The sequence below is a fragment of the Ornithodoros turicata genome, chromosome 1 (assembly GCF_037126465.1).
Source record: "Ornithodoros turicata isolate Travis chromosome 1, ASM3712646v1, whole genome shotgun sequence".
In the NCBI taxonomy this organism is placed as follows: domain Eukaryota; kingdom Metazoa; phylum Arthropoda; class Arachnida; order Ixodida; family Argasidae; genus Ornithodoros; species Ornithodoros turicata.
In genome coordinates, this window is record NC_088201.1 from 137018516 (window position 1) to 137044399 (window position 25884).

Here is a 25884-nt window from a genome sequence, read left to right on the forward strand (position 1 = left end):
CCTCCCCTGTGTGGACCAAACTGATGACCACCAAATTCCACCAAATAGCATTGTTGAAACTGATTTTATTAGTTACATAATAGCGCAGCCCAGTTTCTGTGGTGGTGGTAGCTATGGTATCCTAGCACTCCGCGATCTGCCTTTCCATTCGCCAGCGTGTATCTTGAGCGAACGTGCACCTTTACAAAGTATGAAGAGAATCCAGGGTAAACAGTCGATTCAAAATCGGATAATCTCCTGATGAACTCGTTTGATTCAAAACCCGACTTGGTTCGGATAACTGGTTAGGATGTTGCAGGTCCTTGAACCGGATTTTTCATGCGTTGAGCTTTCGTCCCTCGAGTAAAACGGTTGGAAGTGCGATTGTCTCCGTGTATCGAGTCGCTTACATGATCGCATACCATGCGACAACTCAGTTCGAAGCGCAATTGTCGCGTTGATGTAAACGCGGCATAGGATGCACTTCGTCCACATAACAGAAGAGGACAGCTTTGATACAGGCCGGTCATCCACGCCATAAGCTATAGCCTCTGCTTTCCCACTTCGGCAGATAGCACCACGGCAAGCCTTCCAGACGAGATTGCATTTCAAGTTTACGTCGCCTTCGACAACGTCCTGCACACCGCTTTCAGCAACGAAAAGGAAGCACAGAAGTACGCCGTCGTGTTCTTCAATGCGGTAAGCTACTGGTTTGCATCCACAGTTACGTTTTATATGTGGCGGAGAAGAGCCTATTAGAGGCGTTGTGACACCAAGGTGATTGCGGTTTTTACACAATACACGCATTGTTGTGTTCGTGAGAGTATTGAGGCAATATTTATTTTTCTACATCTTGTGGATCGCGAGATACAAGCACCCGAGGAAACTTCGGCGTGAAGCTCTCACGTCAGAGGAGCCAGAACCTCATATATTCCTATGGAATCTCGTAAACACGTCACATCTCAACTCCGCCACGTGTGCACACGCGGTGTTTGGACCACCTCGAAAAAAAGACAAACAAGAAATGCTCAATGCGCGCCAACGGTTTCTGGTGATGATTCCACTGCAAATATTCGCACGTGTCTGAGAACAGCCGTATTGCGCGAAGGGGGCAGTAGTGAAGTTCGGTGGAGGCTGTGCATATAATAATGATGCACGTGGTTGATTCCTGCAACATTGTAAACGAATGTAGAACACACAGCGTAGAAGGTAAGGACATCGGAACGTGCTATATAAGGGTTGCGTAAATACTGGTCGCTGGCGTTGCCTTTATGACGGACGTATCTCGTACGTTTGGTCGCCCTGCAGCCAAGGTCAAACATTCACATGAAGGGGCATCTTCAAGCAGCAAGAGACAGGGACAAGAACACGCAGAACAATACGGTCTGCTTTACTAGCAACTAGGCAACAGATTACAACAAAGGCATTTCTGTTATGGTTGTAGAACTTTTAATAACTGCTTAATTTAATGCTATCTCAGTGTCAACTACCTCATTTTGCAACTTTGCTCAGTTTCATCCGCATGAAGTATGACGTCTTGCAAACAGCTCGAAGGCGGTGTAGAGCTTTTCCAGTGACAACTGGGTTCTAAAATGGAACAGCATTTTCAAGGTTATATATTTATTAAAGTACATCCAATACGGTTTCATTAGGATAAACAGTTGCCATTAAGAATAATTTGGCTTCCTTTGTGTAGATCACACAGTAATATTGGTGCACAATAGCGGGGACACCCTACATAAGCAGTATACGGATGTGCGGTTGGCATTTATGCACAAAACATTTATGGAAAGCGATCAGCGTGCAGAGGACGGTCCAGAATACCATCCGGTGCGACCGCCCGTTTCTTTTGAATAATTCCGCTGCTCCAGTCAAAGCCCGCCCACGCTGGACAGGTGTTACTCCTAGAGTCACTAAATAGGGAGTAGAGAAGCGTCACTGAGCCACGCCGTCGAGCGAGCGGGCCACCTTGTGTCAGGCGCGGCTCCGTCGCCTAGCAATGGGACGCCATTCTCCCCCTTCTCTCACGGAGAACAACGAGCTGTCGAGCCAGCACGCAACTCAGAAAACCAGATGCCAGAAAACCGGTTTCGCGTGGAGGCGACTTAACATGGGTTGTGACTTCTTGGAAGGCGAAACCACGTAACACTATCGGTCGAATCGCGGACACCGAACGACGGCTATGAACGGCGGAAAAGGAATGCGATACGCTGTACCCCTATTTGTGGATCAGTCGACATCCTCCTCTCTCTTCGCGCGATTACTTCCCCATGCAAAAGATACAGAGATGTACGTACATTGAAGCTATTTATATTTACAGAATTTAGGGATCGGCCAGCCGAATCCGCGAACCTCAAATCCTCGAATCCTCGAATCCTAGGCAGGGATTCTAGATTCTTGCATCCAAATCACAGTGCTCAAAACTGCGAATCGGATCTTTCGAATCCACCAAACCTTTGTTTGTTTCTCTTTAAAATTGACGCCTCCGAAGTCCACCAAACGCCTGATTGGTCGGCGGGCCCCGTGGCGCGACAAAACCACAGCATGAAGCTCCGACATTACAATTCTAAAAGTAGCATGGTTTTGCTTTTGATTGTTTCTCAGTTTTATGGAAGAATCCAGACTCGAGAGTGTATGCACGTATTTCCTGTAGTCCATGCACAACATCTTTAATAAATAGCATTTAAGAAGGAATATATAAGTTTTTCTCAATTTTCTCCTGAAACAACAATAATAGGTGATGACGATGAGATGGGATGTTTCACCGCGGTGGTGCTTTACCCAACCCTACTGGGTCATTCCATGCCGAACGTCCCAGGCATTGCGCTCGACCGTCTCGAATTTCTTTCATAAAAATTGTAGTTTATTATTACCTTGGTACAAATGCCCTGCCAGCTTATTTTTCACGAAAAAGAAAATTTCGCCCTCTGGCTGCCTCCCGAAATTTCCGACCGGGCGAGTTACTGCCTCTTTTTAAAAAAATCAGGAAAAATTAATTTTTTTGCCAATCTCAACCAGACATCTTCTGCGTGATCAGAATGAGTGGGGCTTTCACATCACGAACCGTCTGAGTTCGGTCGGCTGATTTATTCACCGGTTTACGCCCACTGAAAATTGTCAAATTTAGGAAATTTCAAGATTTTCTATTTGATATTTACAATCTGTTCAGAGTCGGTTCTACTGCTCAGTCCTCTTCTCCCCGAAGTATTTAACGATACAAAATGTTTGAAACTAGGCGGACGTAAACCGAACAAGGCAAAAATTGTCAAAATCGCGAAAAACTGCTATGTAGCCTACTTTCATCCGCGTATTTCACACTGAGGCGCTCGTAAAAAAATACTACACAAACTGCTATTGACAGGACAGCCCTTCAACATTTATTTTACGAAGTTTCATCAAAACACTTTTTGTTTTAGCAGCGAAAAAAAAAATAAAAGTTTACGATTCCCGCACTTACTCTGGAAGCTCACTTCACTGCACTAAGCGACTGCGCTTCCCCCTTCGGTCCGTGCTCTTTCTTCGGCAAGTGCATCTACTTTGACACGTCGAATGCGTGAGTCACTGAATAGGTTGTCAGGCCAGCAGAAATGGTTGACAAAAAAAGTGGCATGAAATGGTGAAATTTGAGTGTCCCTGTTACGTAGACAGCGGTTTCGAGTCGCTCCGGCAGTTCCAGCTTCCTGTTTTGCACCATGCTGTCCGGTACCCAGAGAACGACTATGCCTTTAACATTGTTCTTCGCCCACGTGTATAGCTGATACGGTGTAAGTATTTGTCCTTGGTAAGGTCTTTGAAGACTTGCCCTTGCTGCTAAACGCTTCACTGTATCGCCGATACCATCATACGCGCTCTTGCCATGGCAAGTCGCAAAAAAGTTCCATTCCGCGTCAACTCCAAAGTCATCATTGTGATAACACAGATTTGCAAAATTATTCTTATTCTTTTATTGCGTTGCCGCGCCGTCCGAAAAGTACTGGATCCTTCTGAGTTTTGGAAGATCGCTATGGAGGAGTACCTTGAAACGCTCACTCTGAAATGTTGATACCTCAACAGTGCTGCTGTCTTCACGAAAGTACACGACAACCGGGTGTAAGGTGGCTTGCGTGTTATCCCAGTGGTACGATTGCGGGGCATCTTGAACAATAAAACTGTAATTTCCGGCAAAGTGCAAAAGAATAATCGCCTCGTCTTCTGTGATTTTTTATTTCAGCTCGCGTAAGTACTTGGCATGTTGCTTACTTATGAAATGGTGGGTCAGCATTTCCACGTGCTTTTCGCAAAAGTCCTCAGGCTTTAGCGCGATTGTCTCGAGACAACGACAGCGCGCGCCGGTGATCCACGGCTGGACCTCCACAACGTAAGGTCGATGATAGTCTATAAGTTCACTGTTATACGGAGGAGCGTCTCAACATGCTCAGTACTCGGACATGAGCCACGCGTGTTAAGCATGCACTCTTCCTTGTCCAGCTGCATGCTATCATCTCAAGGAGCTCTTCGGTCGTTTCTCTGAGGCCTACGGCGTTGACCAAGAGCTTCACGTTCCGGTGTTCCATACAGACACCAACCGTGTGGGTGCCGCAACCCCTAGCCAGCACGCAATGCGGAGGCCGCAGACTTGCAAACGAAGAGGAGCCACATTTCATGCTCGTGGTTGTCGGCCACTGTGTGTACATCTCCCGTAGGTTCATCAACAACTGTCGCTTTTGCTGGCCGTGCAACACGTCTTTTTTTTTTTTTTCGGAAGACAGTAGGAAACAGTGTCGTCTTCATGGAACGCCCTAACAGCAGTCTTGTTTTCATCACTCAGCGGACGACCTACCTTTCTCCTAGGGATGCGAAGAACCCCGGTCTCGTGTCTAATTTTCATCGCTTCTCGCACTTGTCGCTCTGAGGCACCAAAAACCTTCATTACAGCCTCACGTGACCAAGACATCGGAGCCAGTGTTAAGATCTGCAGCCTCCTTTCACTCAGCTCTTCTTCTGAATACTTTTCCTTCAGGTCGTTCATCAGTGACACTTAGCCACTCAGGATGAAATCATCGGTAACTTGATGAGAAGACGTTGATGGTTGAGGAAGCCCGAGATACGAATACACCCTCTTTTCCGCCTTCTTTTGAAGTCTCAAAGTTTTTCGCTTTGCATGTGACTCGCGAGCTTTCTGCCCACGCTTTTTCTTGAGAGGGGCTTCACCAACGGTTTCAAGTACATTGTTTATGTCAGCACCAAGTATATCCACCCCACTTTGGTCCGATGGGCCACTGGCCTCCTGAACTGGGTCCTCAAGTTCACTGGCTTCGTTTTCGTGCTTCTGCATGCTGTACACCTGTCGGTTGCACTCTTGACACAGTCGTTCCCCAGGAATGAGCCCAAGGGCCGGTTGAAGGCTGGCAAGGGCTACCGTTATAACAGACAACCCACGGCACTTCTTGAGATGTCGAGAGAAGGGATCGGAGCATCATTTCGATGCGATCAGTGTCGCATACTTCTTTAGGTACACGCAGTAGTGGTGTCCACAAACTGTACTAAGCGCCTCCGTTTTCTTGCAGCGTAATGTTAGGAGACGACGGTCTGCATCACTCAGTTCCACTAGTTTCAAGAGGTACTGCCGTTTCGTCTGCGATGTCTTCTGGCAACCCTGTGGGCCGAGCGAACACGGAGGAAGTTCGGTTGCTGGAATTAACAGACACAAGGTCGGCTTCAATGCACCACAACTGTGCTCAGCACACACACACACACACACACACACACACAAACAGCAAGGGTAACAATGTAAAGCGTACGTAAGAATTGGCTGTGTTATTGGTACTCACGTTCGTCGCATTGAGCAGAAGTCGTGGCTTCGCCTGCTTGCAAGGACAGGTGTACCTCTCCCATGAGTGAAAAAAAGCTCGGAGAGTTGTGGTGCCGTACACAACATTCGTTTCTCTCACACTGACAAGAGATACCTTGGGCACATTTATAGCATTGCTTCCACGATTGCTTTGCTCCGTAGCAGCCAAAGAGGTAAAACACCGCGCGTCCCCCCAAACTTCATTGCACCAGCCCCGCAAAGTGCCGCGGCTGTAGCCACCTAACAAGATTACGGTTATTCCGCTGTCCACGAAATAACCTTGTCATCGAAAGTAATAATCAGATGCCCCCACAGAGGGACGTTATCTCCCGAAGGGGGTCTGAACCTCGTATCTGTACGTCGCCAATAACGTTGCAGGTGGGAGCCGAACCGCGTCCGTGTGCCCGCGCCCGTGCGTCCGTGTGTCGGCGCGTGGTGCAGTGAAGTCAACTTGCGGAGCAACTCCTGTGTGCGCGGAGGTGGTAGACTTCAAAAAAAAAAAAAAAAAATTCGCTCCTAAAACAAAAAGTGTTTTAGGAGCAAAAAATTTTTAGAGTTCTTTTAATTTTTTTAGTTAATTTTTTTAGAGTTTAAGTTTAAGTATTTTGATAAAACTTCGTAAAATAAATTTGAAAGGCTGCCCTATCAACTGCAGTTTGTGTAGTATTTTTTACGAGCACCTCAGTGTGAAATACGCGGATGAAAGTAGGCTATATATAGCAGTTTTTCTCGAATTTTACAATTTTTTCCTCGTGCGGTTTACGTCCGCGGAGTTTCAAACATTTTTTATCTCTTTAAATACTTCCGGGAGAAGAGCGCTGAGCAGTAGAAACGACTGTGAACAGATTGTAAATATCAAAATACAAAATCTTGAAATTTCCTAAGTTTGACAGTTTTCAGTGGGCGTAAACCGGCGAATAAATCAGCCGACCGAGCTCAGACGATTGGTGGTGTGAAAGCCCCATTAATTGTGATCACGCAGAAGATGTCTGGTTGAGATTGGCGAAAAAGTAATTTTTCCTGAATTTCTTTAAAAAGAGGCAGTAACTCGCCTGGTCGGAAATTTCGGGAGGCAGCCACAAGGCGAATTTCCTTTTTTTTCCTGAAAAATAAGCTGGCAGGGCGTTTGTTCAAGGTAATAATAAACTGCAATTTTATGAAAGAAATCCGAGATGGTCGAGCGCAATGCCTGGGACGTTTGTCATGGAATGACCCTACAGCATTGAAAGTGAACTATTATTTAATTTGTTTTTCATTAAACAAAGATATCCAATTCTGCTTCAAGACCATTTCAGTAGGAGTGTTCTTTTTTTCCTGGCGTTTTAAACTCTTTTTAATGACAGGATTCGAAAGATTCGATATTCGTAAGATTTCTGGGTTCGCAAAACCTTCGTTGGATTCGGATTCGAAAAATGTGTATTCGTCTCGAACAGATTTCAATCAATTCAGCATATTTAATTAAACTCTTACAATAAACGTAGAAAAGATACACGCTATATTCCAGCATTCTTCCGACCACAAACCAACCGCCGGCCCATTAATTACTCTCCGTCGAAGACAATCGTCCCCACATGCAAAAAAAAAAGAAAGGAAAAAAGAACACAAAGAGTTGCACACGAAATACATTTTTACTAACCTAATACAATCAACTCGTGTTCTTTATGCGGAAGGAACTTTTCATTTGTTACTTACAGGTTTATTTATATAATCCCCTAATAATCTACTAATATAAAGAAATGCACACAGGCGAGGGGCACCCGCCAGGTGCGGCCTCATCGTCACACGGGGATGCATCGAAACAGGAACAACATTGAGCATAAAAGATTGTACAGGCGAGCTCCTTTAAACGGGGTTGCCGCATTCGTTCCAGCCGATTTCGCAACCATAGTGTCATTTTATTCCTCGTGGAGCAGTGACCACTGTGTCGAAAATTCCACGCGAAGCTGTAGTGGCGTAGCTTCATTGTTATTCGACGGAAGACATGGCAACAGCAGACGCCGGATGTTGGGAGTGTGCTGAACTCCTGATTCCCTGTCTGGGAAAACGAGAATACGTCACTCCCTAAGAACCGATGAGGGCGCGACCTTGAGGTCCTGCCGCGACCGTGGGCGCGTATCACAGAGTTACGTGGCGTCTGGACGGTGTCTTTCTCCTCTGAGTACATCCCTACTCACGTCTCAGATTAAGGAGTGACGTCACGCCACCGCAGCCTCTACTTCTGCGGTAGAGGCTGCTGGTAGTCTGTTTTTTTCTTAATTTCGTTTTAGCGCCGGGAAGCAGCTGTGGCTATCAGCTGCGTACAGACGAGGACAGATGGAGAGAAGACATAAAGATAGTCCAAATGAAGGGAATTGATATCTTTAATGGGTATGGTACACCGTCAAAGAACAATACAACGAAAAAATTTGGCGTTTCGAAACTCGTTCGAGATTCGTCATCAGAATGGACCCTTTTCACCCAGCTCAACCAGAGACCAAGCCTATGGAGGGCGTGAATGAGCAAACGGAGAACTGAGCAGCAAGTGAGTCAGCATGAGTGAGCAAACGCAGAGCTGAGCAGGGAGTGAGTGAGCATGAGTGAACGGCACTCACGGGTGCCGACCTCTGCTGTTTAATAGAGAGGTTCGTTGTTACACTCTGTCTGGGAGGTTCTAATAAATGCTATTCGCATTCGTTTCAGATAAATCTAATTTTTCAAAACATGACAAATCCGAAAATCAAGTTTGAAGTCGTGATGTTCCACGGTCAGGTAAGAACAAGTGATCATTATCATGATTGATGCGTACAAGTAGCGTTTTCTTTGTATTGAAACTTATCGTTTTGTTATGGGCTTGTGCGGAGGTCAGCAAGGACATGGCGGCTTGCTACTCCTCCTTTGGCAAACATGTGCCGAAGCAGCACACAATATTGGGCCCATATTGGCTGATCATTGGCGATTCGGGTCCAATATGGGACCCGCTACGCCAATATGGGGAAAATCCTGACAATATCGGCCCCATATTGCCCGTGTACAGCCAATATTGACTCAAAATGCAGGAAATGGTACGTGCCTGTCTTGCACAAATGCCCAAGCAGCACGGCAAGATTGGACGTTGAAGTGTGTGAAATGCCAAAATCAATACGTCGTTACATCCAACATCCTCCCGCAGATGATACACATTATTCGAAACTGTCAACATACGTGGCAATCCCATTATAACATTCACTACAACTCAACAACTCAACTATCCACTTTCCAGAGCCGTTTATAGAGAGAGTTTGGCCATTAGGAGGAGCCTAACTTGAAGTGCGTCTTGCGACGTCACGGCTAAGCGACCTCGCTCGCCGTGCTGTATTGTTGTCCCGTCGTCAGCCGCTTGCCGACGCCATATTGATGCTGATCGTTGTTTACGATGCAAGGAGGGAAGACATCTTGCGATGCCAATGCCAATCGGTCGAACCAACTGAGAACATGGTCGTTTGAGCGAAATCACGCGTCCTACAACTAATGCGCATGCTCGACAGACGGATAGGACGTTTCATACGTGCTAAATGATGCTGGTTTCTCTAATGATAACGGAATTGCGGCAGGTCAAGTAAAAAAAGCGCAATGTTTGAAAAGAAGGGATATCTCTTCTGTAACGCTTGGTGCTTTTAAGTTACTGCAGGCAGTGTGAGTTGCTGCGTATGTCCGTCACCGTCATGAAAGTGTTTCGCTCCTTTGTACTCTCGGAGCGGGTTGGAATTTTTTGGTGCATACACTATTGCGATCCCAATGAAGACTCCTGAGGGATGTTTGGCATTGGCAGTTTCGTGGGAGTGCCCGCCTAGCACTGTTGATCCTACTTTTCCTTTTTAGGGCGAGAGCAGTACTATTTTTGAAACGTGATGTGGGCAAGCTCTTGCTTGTCTCGTCCTACAGTTGGTAATACGACTGCCTGGGTGCTTCAGCAAGACGGGCGTAGCACCTGTTCTTCGTTTTTTCGGAGATGCGGTGTTGTTTCTGGAAAGCTATGCAACGTGGATCAATAAGAAGATCTGCAGAAATGAAAAAGCGAAACGAAGAGAGAAGTAATACCAGTGGTGGATATTAAACTGGATAATGCTTTATTATCACACGGCCTCCCCGTTGGCGTTCTCACGAAAATATTGGCGCAAAATGGGCTTGCCAATATGGGCAGCCCATATTGGTCCAATATGGAGCCTGGTTGTACTGCTCATATTGGTCCCATATTGGCAGCCCATATTGGACCAATATTGGCAATCTTGGTAGCCAATATGGTCCAGTATTGGACCAATATTGGCGTGCTGCTTGGGTGGTTAAGCGGCGCGAGAAGCGCGTGACAAACGGAAATGTAGTCGGTGTAGTCGCCTCCAGTCAAAGTGAGGGGTCGTAGGATTCCTTTTATGGCGGTAAAATGCGAAATTTAATATTTCCTCGCGAAAAACGGATATTCCGCGTTTCGAAATTATTGTTATTATTCTTTGGTGGTGAAAACACCTTCCTCCTGTAGACAAGAAAAAAGAATGCTAAGCAGGTCACAATAAATCCTATGCCCAAATTACAATCCCAAAATTCGCGGTCACCCCCCACCGGCGCACTCCGCCACTATGCTCAGTCGCTATGCTGGAAGCGGCCAGGATGTGAATTCAATGGGAGACAGCGTTTATGCCAATTAACAGCAAAATATAATACAATTTTTAAGATGTCATCGTCTAATAAAGGAGAACACCATGTAGAGAACCCCTAGAGACATGAAAGGCGCTAGCAGAATATGAACCTAGTGCACCCTGGCCAAATGAATTTTAGTGCATTGCGCCTATGGGGATTACGTCAATTTTTGCAGAGCGCCCGTGTTTAGACTGCGATTTTTCGACAAAGACAGTCAAATTCTGGAAATGTCATCGCCTATTGTTGTTCAGTACGTCCTCCAGGCCACATACCAACCACGGCACGATGTGTGAGTGTTAATCCTGATGCACCCAGGGCCTTCAAAGTTGCGACTCAGACAGGGCTCCCCTCCTAGGCCGCTCGACGGACTAAGTTCCAGTATTATCGAAGGAGTTCGAAAGGCGAACGGTCATTTTTTTCAGAACTCGAAAGGGCTGACAGGATAGACAACTTTATGCTGAGTGAGTAATATACAAATGATGCCGTTTTGTATTTTATATCGCTTTTATATTAAACTATACAACTTGATAAAAACGTCCATTTCGAGTGACGTTTTGGAAGTGATTTTGTCAACCGCGGCCTTTCAGGGTGCAACAGAGGAACAAGGTACGGGGTAATGTAAGCCCCATTTGGCCATTTCGAGGGCCGTTTTGGAAGCGATTTTGTCAAACGCGCCCTCTCAGGGTGCAACAGGGGGAGATACGCGGTTCTAACCCCGTGATCTTACTTTCACATATACATATTACAAAATCATCTTAGGACATCTTTAATATTTTTTTATATCAAATGATATTAAGTCCCGAAGATGATGAAATTGGCCATTTGGCCATTTCGAGGGCCGTTTTGGAAGCGATTTTGTCAAACGCGACCTCTCAAGGTGCAACAGGGGAACAAGGTACGGGGTTCAAACCCAGTGGTCTTACTTTCAGATATACGTACTACAAAATCAGCTTAAGACATCTCTAATATTATTTTTATATCTAATGATATTAAGCCGCGAAGTTGACGAAATTGGCCATTTGGCCATTTCGACTGCCGGTTTGGAAGCCATTTTATTAAAAGCGACCTCTCAGGGTGCAACAGGGGCGCAAGATACGGGGTTCAAACCCCGTGATCTTAATTTCACATACACATATTACAAATATCAGCTTAGGACATCTGTAGTATTATTGTTATATCAAATGATATTAAGCCCAGAAGTTGATGAAATTGGCCATTTGGCCATTTCGAGTGCCGTTCTGGAAGCGATTTTGTCAAACGTGACCTCTCAAGGTGCAATAGGGTAGCAAGATACGGGGTTCAAATCCCGTGACCTTACTTTCACATATACATATTACAAAATTAGCTTAGGACATCTTTAATATTATTGTTATATCAAATGATATTAAGCCCCGAAGGTGATGAAATTGGCCATTTGGCCATTTCGAGTGCCGTTCTGGAAGCGATTTTGTCAAACGCAACATCTCAGGGTGCAAAAGGGGAAAATGGTACGGGGCTCAAACTCCGAAATAGTATACATTCTGTAAAACCAGCTTAAGACATTTTTTATATTATTTTTATATAAGCTCATATGAAGCTCCAAATTTGATGGCATTTTATTTATTCTTTTTTTTTTTGCCTTCGCGAGTGACGTTTTGGAAGCAATTTCCTCAAACGCGACCTCTCCATGTACAGGGGAAACAGGTACGCCCTGTCACTACGATTAAAGGGGCTTTGCACGTTTTAAAGGACTCGATCTGCTGCCGAACGTTGTGGTAGCTCCTGTTACAATCCAAGTACAAGCCGTTCATAGTATCCTTTTGGCACCATGATGCAAGTCGTCTGAGTCATTGTAAAGGGCCCTGCTGCCGCCTTTTCCAAATTTTGCGGTGGTTTCCGATGCAATCACAGGAGAGGGGCATAACATAGCCGTCGCGTCTTTATATGTGTGTAAAATGTCTGCCACCGTGATTAAAGGGGCTTTTGTCCGTTTTAAAGGGCTCTGCTGCAGCCTTTTATGGAGTTTGCAGCCGCATTCGTTATAATTCCAGTAGAATGGCAATAGCATAAGCCGTTGCGAATACGTATATGACTTTGGAACTATGATACAAGGGGTATCGACCGTTTTAAAGGGCTCTGCTGCCGCATTTTCCGTATTTTGCGGTAGCCTCTGTTACAATCCCAGTAGAAGGGCATAGCACAAGCCATTGATGACATTTGATTGGCAGCATGATACAAGGGGTCTCGCCCGTTTTGAAGGGCAATTCTGCATCTTTTTTCGATATTTGCGGTCGCCTGTGTTATGATATCGGTAAGAGGCGGAGAGTTTTCATTTTCCCAGGGGGGGCAAGGGCGCACCGCGAAACAAGTACCCTGGCGGGGGTGGGGTGGGGGATATGTTTATTAAGAAAAAAAAAAGAAAGGTAAGCCAGATGGATGTCGGCGTGTTATTCCAAAAAATGTGAAAGGGGAAGACAAAAAAGGAAAAGAAAAAAGCAAAAGAAAACAAAAAGAAGGAAAGGAAAGAAAAATGAAGAACACAAAACTAATCACACACTCTGGCGGGATCTTATGATGTATGCAGAACTGGTATAAGAGGAAGGAAGAACAGAAAAAAAGAAAAACAGAGAGAACGTAAACAGTGAACATGTGCACAACTGAAGGCATTACGCCTTTGAAAACTGAGTGAAAGGAACAACAACAACAATAAATGAAGAAGTGATGATGACATGGGATGTTTCCCCGTGGTAGCCACAGGACTCTACCCCATTTCACAGTGGTTAATATGAGAGGATGAATTATGGTGAGAGTGAAGCAACGAACAAGGAACAAAATGCATTGAATCCTCGGTGTTTGACCCGAAATGCGCGCAATATAATGAATATGGTCAATGAAATGGACCACCGGGAGTTGAACCAGCTCCCAACGGATATGCGTTCCGAAGATTCTACCGTTGCACCTCACTGGCAGCTGCAGGTACCTTTTCGACTGCTTTCGTTTCATTGATCTGACTGCTTTGGGCGAAATTCAGTCAATGTGTTATGTCATCCTCTGTGTTTCTTCGCCTCACCTTCTACTGTGATAATGAGTATGGTGGGCGGATACATATTTTACAAATTGCAAGATGCATTTTTGGGGTTGGTGCCTCTTCGCTCTTTTGACCCGGGCGCTCCGAGCCCCAAAGGTTGGTGTCAGTCTCTTAGCGGGACTTCCCGGGGGAGGCGGCGCCCCCCCTAGTTCATGTTCCGGGGGGGCAAGGGCCCCCGCGCCCCCCCGCAGTCGGTGCCTATGATATCGGTGATATCGGTTGTTGATAATAAGTCTTTGGCAGCATGACACAAGGGGTTTTGCTCGTTTAAGAGGGCTCTGCTGCCACGTTTTCCGAATTTGGCGATCGCCTGTGTTGGCTTGTGATCGCCTTTTCCAAATTTTGCGGTCACCACTGTTCCCAGTACAAGAGTCTAGTATAAGTCGTTGATAATGACACCAGTGACTCTCTGTGGTGTATTCCTTGGATGCCCCTGCCATCATCGGGGTTGCAGAAAGGTTACTTTTTACTTTTCTCAAATAAGTTGGCAAGTGATGCAATGTTTCAGAAGGAGACTGTGGGTCATTTTTGGCAGGTAGACGTGTAAGCGAATTATGGACTTCTCTATGCGTGCTGCACTTCGAGAAAAATTGGTCGATTACCATGAACAGTGAAATTCAAACGGCTTCGTATCGAATTGGTATTTTCATCTGTGATGTCTTTTCCTCAGACTTTAGCACCAGTGCTCGTAGGTGTCTGCTGCCGTGTAAATATTCGATTTGCCGTGCAAGTTCACCTTTGTGCCCCGTATATTGGCAAGTTTTTTTCCTTGCCATATCTTCGCGGCTCTCTCATGCTGAATTCAAACGGCAGGTATCAGCTTTTAGTCCGTTGCGCAACTCGTATCAGCACCGAAGAGCAACGACAATTTCTTTTTTGTCATTGTTGTTGAGGCTGGCACTGTCATCAATACGCATAGAAGCCAAGATGCGGTACCCGGCGTGATAAGATGTCTGAGTGATTTCAAGTGGAGCGAACCATACCCAAGCAGCACAATGTACTGAAAGTCGAGTGCAATAGGGGTGGACGGGTAGGTGGAAGACCTTGAACGAACTGATAAAACTAAAGAACATTGATAAGACACATACCGTCCACCCCTATTGCACTCGACTTTCGGTACATCCCAAGCAGCACAATGCACTGAAAGTCGAGTGCAATAGGGGTGGACGGTATGTGTCTTATCGATGTTCCTTAGTTTCACGAGTCTGTTCAAGGCCTTCCACCTACCCGTCCACCCCTATTGCACCCGACTTTCAGTACATTTTGCTGCTTGGGATTGTGCTGCTTGGGATAGGGAGTATATCTTTATGTATACATATCTATGGGTGTATGCATTGGTGGCCAAGCTGTATCAGGAAATCTGATGAATTACAGGGCGGTGGTTGGAAATATTCAGAGGGAGTGTACACCTCCCTGGGGATGGGGGTAATGAAACCTCTGGAAAGGACCGCAATTATAGCAAAGTACCTTAGCGTAAACAGCTGAGCGGTATAGTCATTAGGCATTCGCATATAAAATTCTTCAATGAATAACTTTACTTGACACACCAACAGAAACAAGTTCTTCGTACATAGTTCTTCACGAACGATTATCCCAACGTTCAGGATCACTGAAATTGTCGGTTTACACACTGTATTGTTGATTTTGCTTGCATTTTCAACGTGAAAAAGAAAAAAATTAGGGAATGAGAACTAATTAAAAATTATCACAGAATGACCCTCTACATAACTACACCATCTATCTTTTTTTTCTGTCTGCGCCTCTCTATGCTCCGTATAGTTTTTCGCGCATGATATCCTGAGAGGCTGCCGTTATGCTGCAAGCCCATAAACTTAGTGTAATAATTAAGATGATGTCATTCTATGCACGTGTCTCCACTATTACTTCTCAATTTTCATATTACTTACAGTGTAGTTTATCAAAATGCACGTTCAGACCAGATCGCTGTAGCTACTTGTTGTGGTTCATGAGTCACGAGAACTGCTCGAATGTGAATGTACTTCCTAACGTCGACAGGAGCAGCACTACATCGAGCTTTGTTTATTGTAATGTAACTTTATTTTTTTATGTTGGGGTGTCTAATCGCCACCGGCGATATTCTACCCTGTTCCAGTTTCTACTCCCCTATACAGGCTATACTCAATCCTCTGCCAGTCTTCATACCATGGATCCATGCAACTGGTTATTGGAAATCTACAATAAACATTGGCGATCAAGTTGAAAGGTATAGGCAGGGATTGAAGGAACGGATCGCACTATCAAACCGCGTTATTGTTGTTTCGTTTCAAGTTGATCTAAACTCGCTGATTGCTATGCAATTTATTTTTGGAGCACCTCACATTTTCCACGTATAACTATACTACTCAATACAACAGACATCTGTCGACGTCTGTACGCCGCTCATAGCCGCAGTTACTTCGCGGCGCTAACACGCAATAAAAAAAAAAACGAATGCAACAAGATCCGTACGGTGCATCCGATGCACCCTACATTCGTAGTTGTAAGGGACGAATGTTTTCTCGGTAGAGATACTTTCACCCGCTGAATCATGTCGCGGAAATGTTTCCATTCCAGGCGGGAGGCGCCAGACGCGCATTGTCATTCAGAGATGCGATAACACACCACCGAACGCGTTTCAAAATGAACCCCCAGAAATAAGCTAATTTTCATGTTATTTTTTTTTCGTCACTGAGTTTCCTTTCCCACACTTCAGCCAATCAAATTTTCCTACCTGCGGAAGCCAAAATCTGACACGGGGATTTAAGTTACAACATCTGTTGTAATTGTCTGTTCTTGTGTTGTTGTAAATTCCCGTGTGACCTATAAACCTGCGACTATACCTACAAGTATGGGTAAACAGTATTGTAAATACACTAAAATAAAATTCACTCAGTAATCTCTACTTTTTCACCGCCTCGTGTGACCTTCGGTGTCGGTGATCTCCTGTATTCCTACCCACTGCTGGGATTTGGGCATATACACGCCTTTGATTCTGAATGTATTTAGCTCCGCACCAAAATCTCTGGTCCAACGAAGTCGCGTTTGATCAAATCATTGCCACTCGCAGACGCCACCGCTCGCATCGCCACAGCACTCGCAGACGGCAAATTGTCAATATCTTCCATTTCATTTAGTAATAACTCTGGATATCAACGTGATATCGTAGATGTCATCATTTAATTACGGAGTCTGTATATCCATGCTTAATAGCTATGAGGTCGCGGCCCATACGTGTTTTCCTTGCTACAGCCTGCGAAGTAGCGTTTGGTCAAATCGTTCATTTTCAAGCGACCAAAGAGCAAACAGGAGACACGATCACACACAAGTCGCTCTGTTGTTGTTTCGTGTTTGTTCTTTTGTCGCTTATGAATTTACACCAACCAGCCCAATCTATATACTTCAGACATTTTGCCAAATCGTCGTTCAAGTGGCACTCACTGGCGTCAAATTGTCCGTTTTCTCTATTTTAGCTCGTAATAACTCTTGATACCAACTTGGTACTGACGGTATCATCATAAAATTACGTAGTCTGTGTATCGTCTGCGGACCGTCGCTGTTGTCCTTGCTGCACCCTTACAACTCGCATTTAGTCAATTTGTCGTCCAGAAGGCTATCACAGGCGCAAGCCTGCCAATTTCATCCGGCAATCTCCCGATATCTGGAAAGTCTTATGCTCGTTCCCACAGTTATACATCGTCTTATTCTTTATCTTACGCGAAAGCTCCCGGGCGTGTTATCGGTGTTGTTATCAGGTCGGGGCGTGAAAAGGGAATTGTTCGCCTCAGATATGTCCTCCTCTTCTTGCCAAAATCTGTTCCTCCTCACGTACTCAGGCACCACCCTGTAAACTTAGCTTCCTTATGTAGTCCTCTGCTATCAGGTCAAGCCGGGTTTCAGAGCGGGTGTCCCTGAATGCTGCTCTTGATTATTCAACGTGACTTTCCACTGCAGTTTTCTTTCCTGTACTTGAATGAAGAACTCAGCAAATTACTTTCATTAGAAGTTCGCCTTCGTTATCTAGTAACAGTGACGGTTTTGAACGTGGCATGAGCTTTGTTAACGAAAGGAAACCTGAATCCTTCCAGCATGTCGATCCCGCTAGTATACAGACTGAAAACACATAGCCATATCCTAAAAGACAAAGCTACTGCCCTACATTTTGCCCATATATTTCAGAACAATTGCTACATTTGTTCCAGACTGAGGTTTGAACAAACGAATCCACGAATAGACGATTTTACAAGGGTGCGCGCGCCACCAAGCGCACGGCGCAAAGCAGCATGGGAACTTTGAGCGAAACTGCTCTGTCGTCTGCTTCGGTTATGGTTACCCGGCTGACGCTGCAGCAGCGCACACCGGGAATGTTGTTCTTTTTCTACCTCCGCCTCTTGCTGTCTCGTAAAGCTCTACGACGCTGGAAGTTCCCATGAGCCCTTGCGTGCCACACAAGCCCTGCTCTTCGTTCTTAGGGTGAGGGCACTACTATTTTTGAAACGTAATGTGGGCAAGCTGTCGCTTGTCCCATCCTACAGTTGGCAATACGATTTGTAAAATGGGCTATTCGCAGGTCAGATGGCAATTCGAGATCTATTCCCAGTAACGTTGTGTGCGCGTTTGACCCTGAGCGTTTATTGACATCATAAATATAACATTATTGATTGCCTTCTGTTTCCGCTGACTTTGACACGTTATCGTTGATGTATTAGCCCTATGCTGACGGCTTCTCCTGACAAATATGGCAACACGAACATAACAGATTTTTTATTTTTTTTCAGCCAGATATATGGCCGGGCACACATTCTCTCGACGGGAGTATATAACCACTCTAGGACTAATATCTAAGAATCATTAATTACCTTTTTTTTAATTCAGGGATTTACGATAGAACTGAAGAATGGAAGACATAAGTCGTTGCTAGCCATTCTGTTTCTTTTTTTTTTTTTTAGTCTTGAAATAAACACATGCTTTGAAATACCCATAACGGAAACCGGCGCACACCAGCAGCGCAGATTGCGTTCTGTAAATTATCCGGAACTGCACGGGGGTGTTGCAAAAAAAAAAAAAAAGGGTGCAGTTACATTGTAACAGTAGGAGACAGGAAAACAGGGGCTTTACGTCGCGAGACAACTGTGATCATGTTAAACGGATAGCATCCCTTTCACTTGATCACAGTTTTCCCACGAAGTAAAACCCCGAATTATCTGCGTTTCCGCCACCGAGGCAGAGCCTGGGTAGTACACCATGTTCGAACTATTTCTGTCGCCGCTGTAAAACATAGCACAACACGAGCACGAAAACAGTCCCCTAATCGCGGAATGCCGTTTGGACCCGACAGCAGGAACAGTTAATCGCGTTCTCCCACCAACGACGCAGCCGTGTGTCCCCCAGAAAGGAAAAAAAAAAACGTGACACTACATCCAAATTCGGCGAAGTACAGTCATAAATACAGCAAATATTTACACTGTTTCGCTCAACAAAACGTTCACAGGTCACGTCTCAGGTCACAGTTAAATGTGCTGTTTTGAGTGGCCCCATAGAAGTTCTAACGAGCCTCTCACGTTAGCAGGAGCAGGCCGCATTATTGCCCGTACGGGTGCCACTGCCACAGTATAAGGCTCGTGTATTGTCCCGTATTGTATACACGTAGGCGTGCTGAGGTGACAGTTGTCGTTGACCCGTCATTCATGGTAGTTTAGACCATTGTAGCTGCCATGTGACTACATTTGCCGGTTCTATTGAGCACTCGCAGTTCACCCTATGTAGTAGTCTACTCAGCGAGATCGTAACCTGAACACAATGGGGGAAAATGTTTGCAGGATGCTCACAAAAACGAACTTGTGCAAGAGCCGGGTAGTTCAAACTTCAGTAAACATATCGCCTTAAACTTCCAGTTTTTCTTATGCCGATAAACCAAGAACATCTCGAACGAAAAGTGGAGCTTCTAATACAGAAATCAGTGTGTTTAGCCCTCCACAAGGCACTGTGTGCACCGAACGCTCCTCTGTTTACCTTTACGAAGCGCGTACATGACTCCTCAGGCCAATTAAGAGCGTCCTGAAAACGCCACCCTGACATCATGCGCATTGACCTTGCGGACTTGCGTAACGTATGCTTCTGTACTGTACGAATTAAAGTGAAATTCCTTGGTAACAAGAACCCGTCGCATATTATTGTTCACACCGGGAGCATATATTTTACACCCTCCCGAATTTTTGCAGGTGATATAGAATACCGCTGCTACGCACACCACAATAACAACGAGAGAAAAAGTCGAGGCTCATCCGATGTGCAGGCAATAGACCTCTACCACAGAAACGTCATCAGGACCGTGGTAGACAGACTGAAACTGAAAAAAGATCGGAATTGGAGGACTGGGTTCCACGAATGGGCACTTGTCCGCTGCCGCCTATTGAGACAAAAGTAGGACCGAAGGTCGCGTCCCTTTCAGGGATCATCGTAATCCCCTCAAGACCCTTGGCTTTCGGGCGCTATACCTTGTTCGCATATAGCTTCGAGCGCAGTTCAACTCTACCAAATTGGTGGCGCTGTCGAAGACTATGACGTCATTTGTTTACAAACAGGGAGAGGTCAATAGGCAGAATCAGCTGTAAGTCGTGCAACAGTGCGTGGCGGAAGCTGCCACATTGACTTTTTTTGTTCCTTGCGCGAGTGTGGTTGACGCTAGTCGTATCTACTTGCCCACTTTCTCGTTTGAATTTATTACTTTGTTTTTACTTTTTCATACATTACCTTTGTTAGAACTTTCTTGTTCTAGTTTCTGTTTGTATCAGAAAGTATCGACCGTTTTTCACCGAAGTCCAACTTTCGGGTCGACTTGTTTCCGCTCGACACATACTCACGTTTATACGTTGCTTTACTGGTAACATCTCATTACGGCCCGAGTCTCATTACGGCCGAAGTCTCATTACGGCCGAAAGTCTCATTACGGCCGAAAATCCTTTAATCCCCAAGTGTCTCGTTACGGCCAAAGTCTCAATACGGCCGAAGGTAGTCTCATTACGGCCGAAGATGTCTCATAACGGCCAAAAAGAAAAAAGAAGCATCCACCATAGTAGCTCTGTATATACTGTGTTTTATGCTTCCCAAAATGTGTCCGAGGCGGTGTGCCCCCACAGCTTGTGTCACACACAATGGTTCATGCACACAATATTGCGACAGTGTTTCATGCATCCCTCGTGAAAAATGTTTTTATTGTCATATGTGTCACACGATATTTGTATGTGTTACGCCATTTTCTCTCAGTATTCAAGCAACATCCTACTCGTTGGTTCTGTGAGCAAACTGTGTGTGTGTGTGTGTTCTGAAAAGTACTCCACAAGGGAGCCCACTGGGAGCTCCAGGAGTCACATGACCTATGACCATGATCTTCTCCCCCACTAGCTGCCTTCTACAATTTACGTCCACCTGAAATTTACAAAAAAGTACATAAGCCACTGAACAAAATGACATATGCTCTTGTTTGATGATGACTATAAGACATATGCTGTCAAGCAGACTTTTTTTGCATATATTCGAAACATATTCAAGAATTATGGACAACAATGACAATTACGTCATAATAATGCAGCTGCATAGCCAGGAAACTATTTCAGGAGGTGTTTTATGAGGCTTGACATGGGGTGGAGGAGTCCCCCTCGTCAGTGCTTTATCCAGACCCCCCCTAACTTTTTTGCCTGTGCACCCCCTACAGGGGGTGCCCTTGCGATTTCAGCTTCAGATATGTCTGTAATGATATGTTAAGCTGTAATGACGTAACTATTCCAACAATTTTTTCCAACACCCTTCTCGTGCTTGGGATTCTGGATAAACCACTACCCCTTGTTCATTTTCGTGGGGCACTACATTAGAGCTTATGCCATTGCACTGATGTCACAATGTTAAAAGTGTGTGTCACTCTGGGCATTCGGAATTCTTCTAAGCTACAATATGTAAATTCAGAATATCCGAAGGGTAAACATCAGATGTTACCTGCAGGCTTCATGCTGAAACGCGTGTACGCAAAACACTTCCGCCGTGGTGGGCGACGCCGTTAGTGTAATCATACACGCAAGACAATTGCGGGCACATGGAGTAGTGGCAGCAACCTGAAAACGATACATTTTCTTGTTACATATGAGTAATCAAAAATATACATTCCCACATGTTTCGTTTTGTCGTTTGTAGGAAGCGCTAGTAAGGGAACAGCACTTGGTTGGTCACATGCAAGCCACAATGCGAGAGGTGCCGATATTTCGATTACGCGATCAAAAATTAAAAGTCTAGAACCATGCACACTTCCCCTTGCAACTACTTCCCCAGCATCGTGAGACATGACACCCATGACATGACACCATGTATTCACGCATAGTGTAATGATATGCAGGAATGAAAAAGATGCCAACATACCTGTAATCCAGTGTCCCATAAGTTTGATTCGATTTTTTGGCAGCTACCATGAAGAGCAAACGCACGATTCACAAGTTTCGTTTCGCCATTTTCATTGTGGATTTCGCAAGCGTCGAGCAATCCCACGTGACCTCCTTTGGATCAGTGAAAAGTGAAAATTACTCGCGTCATGAACATATATGTTCATCTCAGCGCAAATCACGTTTTGCATGCTATAGAAGGAGGGGGGATCAATACTCTCCCTTTCGTGTTTTGATATCTTGTTGTTTTGCTACTCTCACTTCGGAGTTCGGATGGTGTCTAGCAACGTTGGGTACCTCGTTTCTTGTGTGTGTGAGTGAGTGGTTGCTGTTTACGATGTGTTCATGTATCGCTTTGTAGTGCTGTAGTGTGCAAATTAGCGGACTTTATAGCGGCTCTCTATTTTCCGTCGTTGTCTTTCGAGTAGCGCCTGTTGTTCCGGTAAAAATCGAGTTCAATGAATCGCCACAGCCCCAACGTATATCGCGCAGTGTTGACCAAGACCAAGTCAAGCAGGAATTCTGGTGAGTAATGCTTTCGTAGATTGCCTGTCTTAGTAGTGTGCTGTCCACGCATAGTTAGATTCTCATAAGAGTAATTTAAATTAATCAAAACAGCTGAAGTGCCTGTAATAGATGTAACTCGGTATCCGTTCGTAGGTTTGCGCCGTTTCTAGTTGGTTGCGCGTTTAGGAACAACAAATTTATTCGAAGACGATAAGATACCGATAATGCATCACCGTACAGCAGCATTTACTCGTATCATTGTGAGCCATATTTCATTTGTTAAAATTTGTCGTCGTATTTCTTCAAAAATAAAAGCGCAAGTCGGCGTACTTGAATTGATCTCCAAGAACTGCTTACGTCGAACGTCTGCAAATGTTGTACTTATGTGCCTTCGCGCACCATAGTAGGCACAAAGCATATCTGATTAGAATAAATACTTCAAGAGGAAGTCATTCAAATACACTGTTATTTATAGCTGGTTTTCCATTCCAGGCATGGTATGTGGCTGCACGAAATATTCCGAAAAAGAAAAACAACAACATGGCTAATAGGATGTTGTTGCCCAGGGAGTCCTGGCGAAGAGGTGAGCTGTTAAGATCATCATAAGGTTCTGTTGTGAAGTGAGAAATTTTGTAGTAGTGCACGAATGTTAATTCGTGCACTACTTTTATAAAAAAGAAACCAGAAATGGAAAGTTATGCATGCATCATTTCGTGAATTGTAATGTATTATTATTTGATATTCACATGTTTCCATTAAGGGAATGAACTACTGAACCTATATTCATATCATGGTCATGCTCTGTGTTTACCTGGAAGTCACATTTTTAAGGCTTGTCATTCTTTTGTCTAAATGAATATTTATGTTAACGTTGTATGAAATAGCAGACACGTATCAACACGTGTGCAGCTTGTGCACATCAAAACGAGCCATGTAGAGACAAATGCTTGTTGTTGTTGTTTTTTTTAAATATTCTAGCCTATTCATGGTTGCTCATCGCTTCTTGCAGGTTTACTCATTCCAGAAGCAAGAATTGTATCATTGTAAGGCGAATGGAAATAAACTGACATCGACTGAGATAGGTGCTCTGTCATGGCCAATGACTGTAGGATGGCTCCAAAAGCGTCTCAACAAAGCCAATATTCATCTAGCTCTCTACAAGTAGCTAACTCCACATAGTAGCCTGCTTCACAGCCTACACTACCTTGTGGGAGTACACATTACACAATATGTTGCATTGTGCTGTGGTATGATAACATACCGTTTGTCTCGCAATATGTGTATATAAATATGATAAGGGCCCTAAGGGCACAGTGCATGGCTTATACCCTGCTGAATATATATCCATACCTGGCTGCGACATTGCATATCAATGCAAGTTACAATACACATTTTGACATTTGGCCGTTATGAGACATCTTCGGCCGTAATGAGACTGCCTTCGGCCGTATTGAGACTTTGGCCGTAATGAGACACTTGGGGATTAAAGGAGTATCGGCCGTATTGAGACTTTCGGCCGTATTGAGACATCGGCCGTAATGAGACTTCGGCCATAATGAGATACAATCGCTTTACTTTGTACGGGAATTTCCCAGTTCTCCAATTAACTTTACCACGACGTTCGTCATGTCGTGCAGTGGATCACAGTCGGATGCTTTCTCGTGATGTTGAAACGAAACGAATCATCAGTTCGCTGTGTCTGTCTTGTGCTTTACACGGCGCTGAAGTTTTTATCGATTCGAAGACGAATCATCTCTATCTGCAGTTCTTAAGCTTTACGGGGCCTGCTCTTACTTTGGAATCCAATGAAGTGGACGCCCACAAAAGCCTCACTTCAATCGATAAGTTCATCATGGACAAAGCGCAGTTTAGTGCCTCAGACATCCTGTTCGTCTTTTCGGGGTAAGAATATTTTGCATCGCTTTACCCTCCACTCTTTTCATAAATCCTACTTGCTCCGTTTTGCAGGCGGAAGGTCTTCACGAAAGGATGGAACAACGAGAAACAATATTCGCCTCAAGGTGCGACAGGGGTGATTATTTATTTTTTTAGTAGCAAAATGCACTATTGGCAAACATCACGCTATATTGAAGCCGATACGAAGGAAACGTCACAATTTTCAACCTAAACAACATTAATTGGTGCAAAACTTTACAGAACACTCGGATGGCCATGCAAAACACACGATCTGTTTGTTGACGGTACCCCCCAGACCATGCTACATAATGGTGGGCTCGAACTTTTCCACAAGGTTTGCTGCCTGATACACTCGAAGATATTCCCGGCATGCTTTCGACACAGATGTCGGCGCGGGTTCCTCTAAGGTTGACCAAGTAGGCATATTAACGACATGTCAATCAATCAATTAATCAATCATAATATTTTATTACACATACCAAGCACGCAAAGTTAAATGTGTGACTGCGAGGGCAGGCCTGTGATGCAGTCCCAAATATATACATGGTTCCAAAACACTGATAACATACAATAGCATGTCTTGTGGGAATAATTTAAAAGCTTTATCAAGATATGTCAAAAAAGCAGAGGGGTAAAAGAGAAAGAAGAATAGATAAATACCAAACATATGCTCAGCTATACCAAGGAACTAAAAAAAAAAGAAAAGATGATGATGAAATTTCTCAGCAACATTACAAGCGTGACATACAAAGGAATTTCAACTGCTCTTTGAATAAAAACGGGTTATTCAACTTCCCTAATTCCCCCGGCAACGAATTCCATATCTTAGATCCAATAAAAGTGAGCTCCTGTGTACCATAGTTTGTGCGAGGCAACGATATCCCCAGACACCTATCGTCTCTTATAAGGGAATATATGGAACTAAAGCGTGTTAAGTGGATAAAATGAGGAACATTAGAGTTATAAATGAGACGATGGGTAAAGAGGCTAAGCTTGTACGTAGTCAGAGCAAATACGTCCATGATTTATAGTAGTGAAAATGCAAAAGTGATTGATGTATCTGATTGAATATTTAGCACTGTGCGTAGAGCACGCTTTTGTAGGATTAAGAGCGGATGAAGAGTACTACGATAAGTGAGCCCATACACTTCTAGACCAAAGCTGATATGTGAGTGCATCAGTGCATATAGTACAGTTTAAGAAGAGCACTGATCGGAAGAAGATGTTTTGTTTCAGCAAGGGCATGGAGCCCTGGTAGTAACTTGCGTCTAATATTCGATATGTGGTTGTGTCAACAGAGGTGTTCATCCAACGTGACACCTAAGAATTTAACAGTCTTCACCCTCTTAAGTGCAATTGATGAAAAGCAAACAGTTAACTGACTTATATTTAAAGACTGTTGGCTAGGGTGAAACACAACATAGTTTGATTTAGTGTAATTTGGAACTAACCAGTTCTGCGACAACCAGAGCGATAGTTTGCTAAGGACAAGGTTAGCTCCATGAAAC

General features: G+C 44.6%; 3 long non-coding RNA genes across 3 annotated transcripts; 2 read left to right on the forward strand and 1 right to left on the reverse strand.

The window, feature by feature from the left end:
- The first annotated feature begins 556 nt into the window (after nt 1-556).
- LOC135369673 (uncharacterized) lies at nt 557-24356 on the forward strand. Its single transcript, XR_010415111.1, has 3 exons — nt 557-678; nt 8489-8557; nt 24225-24356. It is a non-coding gene; the product is annotated as an uncharacterized LOC135369673 (long non-coding RNA).
- LOC135369664 (uncharacterized) lies at nt 20717-21944 on the reverse strand. Its single transcript, XR_010415109.1, has 2 exons — nt 21516-21944; nt 20717-20951 (listed from the first exon to the last, which is right to left on the reverse strand). It is a non-coding gene; the product is annotated as an uncharacterized LOC135369664 (long non-coding RNA).
- On the forward strand, nt 22956-23536 carry LOC135369667 (uncharacterized). Its single transcript, XR_010415110.1, has 2 exons — nt 22956-23042; nt 23469-23536. It is a non-coding gene; the product is annotated as an uncharacterized LOC135369667 (long non-coding RNA).
- Nucleotides 24357-25884: the final 1528 nt, after the last annotated feature.